Source organism: Loxodonta africana, chromosome 8 (genome assembly GCF_030014295.1).
Source record: "Loxodonta africana isolate mLoxAfr1 chromosome 8, mLoxAfr1.hap2, whole genome shotgun sequence".
Lineage (NCBI taxonomy): Eukaryota > Metazoa > Chordata > Mammalia > Proboscidea > Elephantidae > Loxodonta > Loxodonta africana.
Window position 1 is genome coordinate 112,804,390 of NC_087349.1, and position 8,434 is coordinate 112,812,823.

Consider the following 8,434-nt stretch of genomic DNA (forward strand, 5'->3'; position numbering starts at 1 on the left):
AAATCTATGTAATGAAGAGGCCTATTGGATCATTTTCTAAATGGTATCCACAGAATACAAGTTTCATGAGATTATAAAATTAATTGGTATGTTAAATATAATGTTTTTTTTCCCCCCAGAACAACCTTAGGAAATGCTACACATTAAACCAGCACTAGGGATATTGACTAAAAAAAAAAAAAATGACAGTATATATTAAAAAGTTAATTTCTCTAATAAGTTTCATGCTGTACACAATCCATAACAAGTAACTATAACACTTAACCAAATTTAAAAAATATGAAAGTAATAATTGGAATGCCAGCAGTAGTTAGTTAAAATAACTATTTGGAAAAATCTATTCATAACAGTATAATATAAATAAATAAAATACCTGGCAATAATTGTAATAAAAATGTACAGAATATATAAGAAGCATTTGCTGATTTTTTTGTGGATCCTGAGAAGTGGAGGAGAGCTTCCTCTAGCCTTATGTTGGAGAGTTTACCAAAACTAAATAGTTCACAGACCATGAAGGAGGTCGGGCCTTGAAAAATATCCTAGGCTTCAGTTGGGACTCTCAAGGGCTAAACCAGAAAGAGTTCAACCATAACAAAGATTGAAATAGCTCAGTGCTTGCTGAGATTAAGTTGATGTGTTTCTCCCTTAAGTGTCTGCCAGAAAAAGAAATAAATTCTATTTAGTGGAATATAAAAGCACTCAAAGCCTCAAATTGCCTCTAAAATTTTTCATACACCATGTCCAGCATGCAATATAAAATTACCAGGGATACCCAGCAATTACAGTCAAGACAAAATAACCAAAAACCAATAGGAATAACATATAGTAGACTCAAAACCATAGGAATTCCAGAAATTGAAGCTATCAGACACTTGTTTTAATTTAACTGTTATTAATACATTAAATGGCAAGACTGAGAACTAAATGACAAGATTGGGAATGTCAGAGAGAATTAGAAAGTATAAAAAAATCAAATAAAAATTTAAAACATAATAATCAAAATAATAGAGATGCCTATGAGTCAGAATTGACTCGATGGAAACGGGTTTGGTTTTTTTTTTTAAAGAAATAACAAACTAGAAGAAAACAGCTAGATTGAAGCAGAGTGAAAAGTGGGTAGAAAATATAGAAAAGAACAGACATTTGGGACATGGTGGAAAAAGCACATATGTAAGTAATTAAATTTCCAAGAAAGGAACAATATAATGGAATATTACAGATATAATGGCCAACAGCTGTTCAAAATTGACAATAGGCATCAATCCATGAATCCAAGAAGCTCAAAAAATGAAATATAAACATTATAGTCAAACTACTGAGATCCAAAGACAAAGAGAAGATCTTGAGATCACTACAAGGAAAGCAAAACAACCTAAAACTTTCAAAAGAATCTATCTCTGGGTGGGAGAGGGCAGTCTCGGATCTATGGAAACAAAGTGGCTTTCTGGACTTTGTTGTGGCTACCGGGGTGCACATGTAAAGATATCCCAACAAAATATGTGGCCTGACCTGAGAGACCTCCTTATCCCCAGGACCTGGAGAATCCCTTCCCCCCCACAAAGAGACACCAGGTGACCAGGCAACACAGGAAAGGGGGATCCTAGTACAATAACCTGCTTGGTCCCAGATGCGCTCTTTGTTCCAGGATCTGGAGATCCTCTTTCTCCATCTACAGGAAGTAGGTGCCCTGGCAGGGGAAAACTTCTGCTCCCTCCAGCAGCCTTGACAGGGATCAGAGGAAGTTCCAGCAAAATCAAACAAAAAACATGAAAATAATACTGTGTTGTTGTTGTTAGGTGCCGTCGAGTCTGTTCCGACTCATAGCAACCCTGTGCACAACAGAACGAAACACCATCCGGTCCTGAGCCATCCTTACAATCGTTGTTATGCTTGAGCCCATTGTTGCAGCCACTGTGTCAATCCACCTTGTTGAGGGTCTTCCTCTTTTCCGCTGACCCTATGCTTTGCCAAGCATGATGTCCTTCTCCAGAGACTGATCCCTCCTGACAACATGTCCAAAGTATTTAAGACGCAGTCTCACCATCCTTGCTTCTAAGGAGCATTCTGGTTGTACTTCTTCTAAGACGGATTTGTTTCTTCTTCTGGCATTGCATGGTACATTCAATATTCTCCGCCAACACCACAACTCAAAGGCATCAATTCTTCTTCGGTCTTCCTTATTCATTGCCCAGCTTTCACATGCATATGATGTGATTGAAAATACCAGGGCTCAGGTCAGGCACACCTTAGTCTTCAAGGTGACATCTTTGCTCTTCAACACTTTAAAGAGGTCCTTTGCAGCAGATTTACCCAGTGCAATGCATCTTTTGATTTCTTGACTGATGCTTCCATGGCTGTTGATTGTGGACCCGAGTAATATGAAATCCTTGACAACTTCAATCTTTTCTCCACTTATCATGATGTTGCTCACTGGTCCAGTTGTGAGGATTTTTGTTTTCTTTATGCTGAGGTGCAATCCATACTGAAAGCTGTGGTCTTTGATCTTCATTAGTAAGTGCTTCAAGTCCTCTTCACCTTCAGCAAGCAAGGTTGTGTCAACTGCATAATGCAGGTTGTTAATGAGTCTTGCTCCAAACCTGATGCCCCGTTCCTTTTCATATAGTCCAGCTTCTCGGATTATTTGCTCAGCATACAGATTGAATAGGTATGGTGAAAGAATACAGCCCTGATGCACAACTTTCCTGACTTTAAACCAGTCAGTGTCCCCTTGTTCTGTCTGAACAACCTTCTCTTGATCTATGTAAAGGCTCCTCATGAGCACAATTAAGTATTCTGGAGCTCCCATTCTTCTCAATGTTATCCATAATTTGTTATGATCCACACAGTTGAATGCCTTCGCATAGTCAATAAAACACAGGTAAACATCCTTCTGGTATCCTCTGCTTTCAGCCAGGATCCATCTGACATCAGCAATGATATCCCTGGTTCCATGTCCTCTTCTGAAACTGGCCTGGATTTCTGGCAGTTCTCTGTCAATATACTGCTGCAGCCATTTTTGAACGATCTTCAGCAAAATTTTGCTTGCATGTGGTATTAATGATATTGTTCTATAATTTCCACATTCGGTTGGATCGCCTTTCTTGGGAATAGCCATAAATATGGATCCCTTCCAGTCAGTTGGCCAGGAGGCTGTCTTCCATATTTCTTGGCATAGATGAGTGAGCACCTCCAGCGCTGCATCCGTTTATTGAAACATCTCAATTGATATTCCATCAATTCCTGGAGCCTTGTTTTTCACCAGTGCCTTCAGCTGTCTGTCAGTTTGTCATACTGTGGGGGCTTGCATGTTGCTGTGATGCTGGAAGCTATGCCACCGGTATTCAGATACCAGCAGAGTCACCCATAGAGAACAGGTTTCAGCTGAGATTCCAGACTAAGACAGACTAGGAAGAAGGACCCGGCAGTCTACTTCTGAAAAGTATTAGCCAGTGAAAACCTTATGAATAGCAGTGGAACATTGTCTGATATACTGCTCAAGATGAGTCCCCCAGGTTGGAAGGCACTCAAAAGATGACTGGGGAAGAGCTGCCTCCTCAGAGTAGAGTTGACCTTAATGACATGGATAGAGTCAAGCTTTCGGGACCTTCATTTGCTGATGTGACACAACTCAAAATGAAAAGAAACAGCTGCAAACATCCATTAATAATTGGAACCTGGAATGTACGAAGTATGAATCTAGGAAAATTAGAAATCATCAAAAATGAAATGGAACACATAAATGTTGATATCCTAGGCATTAGTGAACTGAAATGGACTGGTATTGGCCATTTTGAATCGGACAAGCACATAGTCTACCATGCTGGGAATGACAACTTGAAGAGGAATGGTGTTGCATTCATCATCAAAAAGAACATTTCAAGATCTATCCTGAAGTACAATGCTGTCAGTGATAGGATAATATCCATATGCCTACAAGGAAGATCAGTTAATACTGCATAGACTCTGCAAACTAAATTGTCATTGGAACCATAGCCCACAAAATTGGTCAATGCCTGCATACGGTAACCCTATATAGCGTGATTAGTCACTAAAATTAAGGATTCAAATAAGACCCAGAGATTCCTAACATAACATGCAAAATGTCCAGGATATAGTTGAAAATCACTTAGCATACCAAGAGCAAGGAAAATCACAACTTAAATGAGAAAAGATAGCCAAATGATACCAACAATGAGATGAATCAGACACTGGAATTACCTGGCAAAGATTTTAAAACAGCCGTCATAAAAATTTTTCAACACACAGGTTAAAAATTCTCTTGAGATCATTAAAAAAAGGAATACGCCCTCAGGGAAAGAAAGCTATGAGAAAAGAGCCAAAGGGAAAGTATACCCATTCCCAGTTGCCTTCAGTGGAAACTATAGTAGTGAAAAATTCACTAACATAAATGAAAAACTTACTGGTTGGGCTCAATAATAAAGCGGAGATGAGAAAGGATAGAATCTGTGAACCTGAGGATGGACCAATCATTCGCCCAATCTGAACAACAGTTTGATGGTAAATGTTATGTGGCAATTTGGTTAGGCCATGATTCTCAGTTGTTCGGCAGATATTATGTAATCATCTTCCATTTTGTGATCTGACGAGGGTAATAAATCAGTTGGAAGGGGAGTGTCCTTGGGGTGTGTGGCCTGCATCCAATATATATATGAATGTTTTGGCAAATCTACAGATTTTGGATTCTCCAGTTCCTGCAACCCCATGTGCCAGAAGCCTGCTGCCTGATCTGCATATTTTGGGTTCATCAGCCCCTGCAACCACGTGATTCAGGAGAATACTCCAGCCTTACACCTGACTCACGGATTTGGGACTTGCCAGCCTCCAAAACTGCATGAGCCATTTCCCTGAAAGAAATCTCTTTATATATTTAATAAGCAACATCATAAATGGAGGAAATATTGAAGCTGCCAAGGATTTCCTTTTACTTGGATCCCCGATCAATGCCCATTGAAATAACAGCCAAGAAATCAACCGGCCTATTGCATTGGGCAAAAACCGTATCAAAAGGCCTCTTTAAAGTGTTAAAAAGCAAAGATATCATTTTGAAGACTAAAGTGTGCCATGCACCTCATATGCGTGCAAAAGCTGGGCAATATTAAGGAAGACTGAAGAACAATTTAGGCATTTGAATTATGGTGTTGGGGAAGAATACTGACTATACCGTGGGCTGCCAGAAGAATGAACAAATCTGTCTTGGAAGAAGTACAGCCAGAATGCTCCTTAGAAGTGAGGATGGCAAGATTTTGTCTTACGTACTTTGGACATGTTATTAGCAGGGACCAGTCCCCGTGGGAGGACATCATGATTGGTAAAGTAGAAGTTAAGAGAAAAAGAGGAAGACCCTCAGTGAGATAGATTGACAGGGTGGCTGCAACAGTGGGCTTAAACATAGCAAGGACTGTGAGGATGGCACAGGACCGCGCAGTGTTTCATTCTGTTGTACGTGGGGTCAATATTAGTCAGAGCTGATTTCGCAGCACCGAACAACAGGATCAACATATATATTTATCTGTACACTTCACTGGTTTTGCTCCTCCAGAGAACCTAGCCTAATACAATTGGTACCAAGAGCGGTTGTAGAGAAACAAAATCTTACGGATGAAATTTCTGAATTGGTTCTCAAGCCATGGTAGTTTCAAAGGCACTGATGACTCTGCCTCTAGGAGTAAAGAGGGCACTGTTAATTCACGGCATAAGGTGGTGTCATGAATTGAATTGTGGCCTCCTAAAATGTGTGTCAACTTGTCTACTCCATGATTCCCAGTATGGTGTGATTGTCTACAATTTAGTCATCTGATGTGATTTTCCCATGTGTTGTAAATCCTTCCTCTTTGATGTTAATGAGGTTTGACTAAAGGCAATTATGTTAATAAATACAGGACCCACTCTATAAGATTAGGTTGTGTTTTAAGTCAATCTCTTCTGAGATATAAAGGAGAGATGTGAGCAAACACACATGGGGACCACAAACCACAAAGAAACAAGAGCCAGGAAAATACTGCATCCTTTGGACTGGGGTTCCCGGTGCTGAGAAGCTTCTAGCCCAGGGGAAGATTGATGATAAGGACATGGGGATCTCATACCACCAAGAATGTAGTGCTAGGAGCAGAGTTCATCCACTGGACCTGGGTTCCTGCACGGAGAAGTTTCTAGTCCAGGGGAAGAATGATGAGAAGGACTTTCCTCTGGAGCCAAAGAGATAGAAAGCCTTCCTCTGGAGCTGATGCCTTGAATTTGGACTTCTGGCCTACTGGACTGTGGGAGAATAAAACTCTGTTTATTGAAGCCATCTGCTTGTGATAATTCTGTTATAGCAGCACTGGATAACTAAGGCAGGATTTGGTACCAGAAGAGTGGGGTGCTGCTCTAACAGATACTTAAAATATGCAAGCCGTTTTGAAACTGTGAATGGACAGAGCCTGGAAGAGTTTTAAAGTGCCTAATAGTAAAAGCCTTTTACTATTTTTTTTTTTTTTTTAATAGTAAAAGCCTAGATTGCCTTGAAGAGGCTGTTGGTGGAATTATAGACATCAAAGACAATTCTGGTGAGGACTCAGAAGGCAGTGAGGAGAGCTGTTACACTGGAGATGGTACAGATGGTGAGAAGCAGCAGCAGAGAAATGGCAGCAGCAGAGAACTGGCAACTGCAGAACCAGGAGACCAGCGTGAGACAGTGCTGAAACTGACCCGTAGAGCAGGAGAGCAGAGTGCCTTTGTGCAGGAGGCTTCCTGGCAGAGTGGGGTGCCTCCAGGCACTTATCTGTGGAGCTAAGCTTGTTGACCTGTGGAGCATGTGAGCTGAATGCCTTCTGGCTGAAGTTTACTGGCAGAGTGGGGTGCCTCCAGGCACTTACCAGTGGAGCTAAAGAGTTTTGGAACACTTGCCCAAGCAGGGCAGACACAGGAAGTGAGACCTGAGGGGTTGAGAGTCCAAGGAACCAGGAAGCAGAAGCTGGAGAGACAAGGAACACAGGAAGCAGAGCTGCCGCAGTCTCAAAGTGTAGGGCCGTTACCTCTGGGGTCTCAGAGGGTGGAGTCGCCACTCAGATAGAATACGAGAATGGGGCCACCTAAAGCCAACAGAGCTGAGCTGCTGTCCCAGTAGGCCTGGAAGGAGGGACTGAAGCCTAGGGCTGAGGGGCCTCCACTCAGAATCCAGAAAGTGTGGCCAATACCTAGAGTCTGGAGGGCAGGGCCATTGTTTAAATGGTCTTAGAAAAAGAGGATTATTTTCAAGCCCTGAGAGCTATTGTAATACATTCTTCTGATTCACTTGGTGCTTGTTTTCCCTTCTTTCCCTCCAATATCTCCCACTTGTAATGGAAATGTCTAGCTAGTGTCTGTTCCACTATTGTACTTTGGAAGCAGATAACTTGTATTCTCAATTTCACAGATGAAGAAGAGTTCTTGAATTTTGGACTTAGAGTTGATTTAAGGGTTTTGCTATATGATGGGGTGAGTGAGTTTTACATGTGGCATGGATATGAATTTTTTGGGGCCAAATGGTGGAATGTCATGGATTCAATTGTGTCCCCCCAAAATGTGTGTCAACTTGGCCAGTCCATGATTCCCAGTGCTGTGTGGCTGTCTACCATTTTGCCATATGCGTTGTAAATCCTACCTCTGTGATGTTAATGAAGTGGGATTAGAAGCAGTTATGTTAATGAGACAGGACTCAATCTACAAGATTATGTTGTGTCTTAAATCAATCTCTTTTGAGATAAAAAAAAGAGAAGCAAGCAGAGAGACAGGGGACTTCATGCCACCAAGAACGTAGAACTGAGAGAAGAGTGCATTCTTTGGGCCTGGGGTTCCCGTGCAGCAAAGCTCCTAGTCTGGAGGAAGATTGATGACAAGTACCTTCCCCCAGAGCCAACAGAGAGAAAACAAAAATCCTCACAAGTGGACCAATAAGCAACATCAAGATAGACGGAAAAATGATTGAAATTGTCAAGGATTTCATTTTACCCGGATCCACAATCAATGCCCATGGACACAGCAGTTGAGAAATCAAATGATGCATTGCATTAGGCAAATCTGCTGCAAAAGACCTCTTTAAAGTGTTAAAAACAAAAACAAAGATGTCACTTTGAAGACTAAGCTGTACCTGACCCATGCCCTGGTGTTTTCAATCTCCTCATATGCATGCGAAAGCTGGACAATGAATAAGGAAAACTAAAGAAGAATTGATGCCTTTGAATTATGGTGTTGGCAAAGAATATTGCATATACCATGGATTGCCAAAAGAACAAAAAAAATCTGTCTTGGAAGAAATACAGCCAGAATGCTCCTTAGAAGCAAGGATGATGTCTCATATACTTTGGATATGTTGTGAGGAGGGATTAATCCCTGAGGAAGAACATCATGTTTGATCAAGTACAGGGTGAGTGAAAAAGAGGAAGACTCTCAAGGA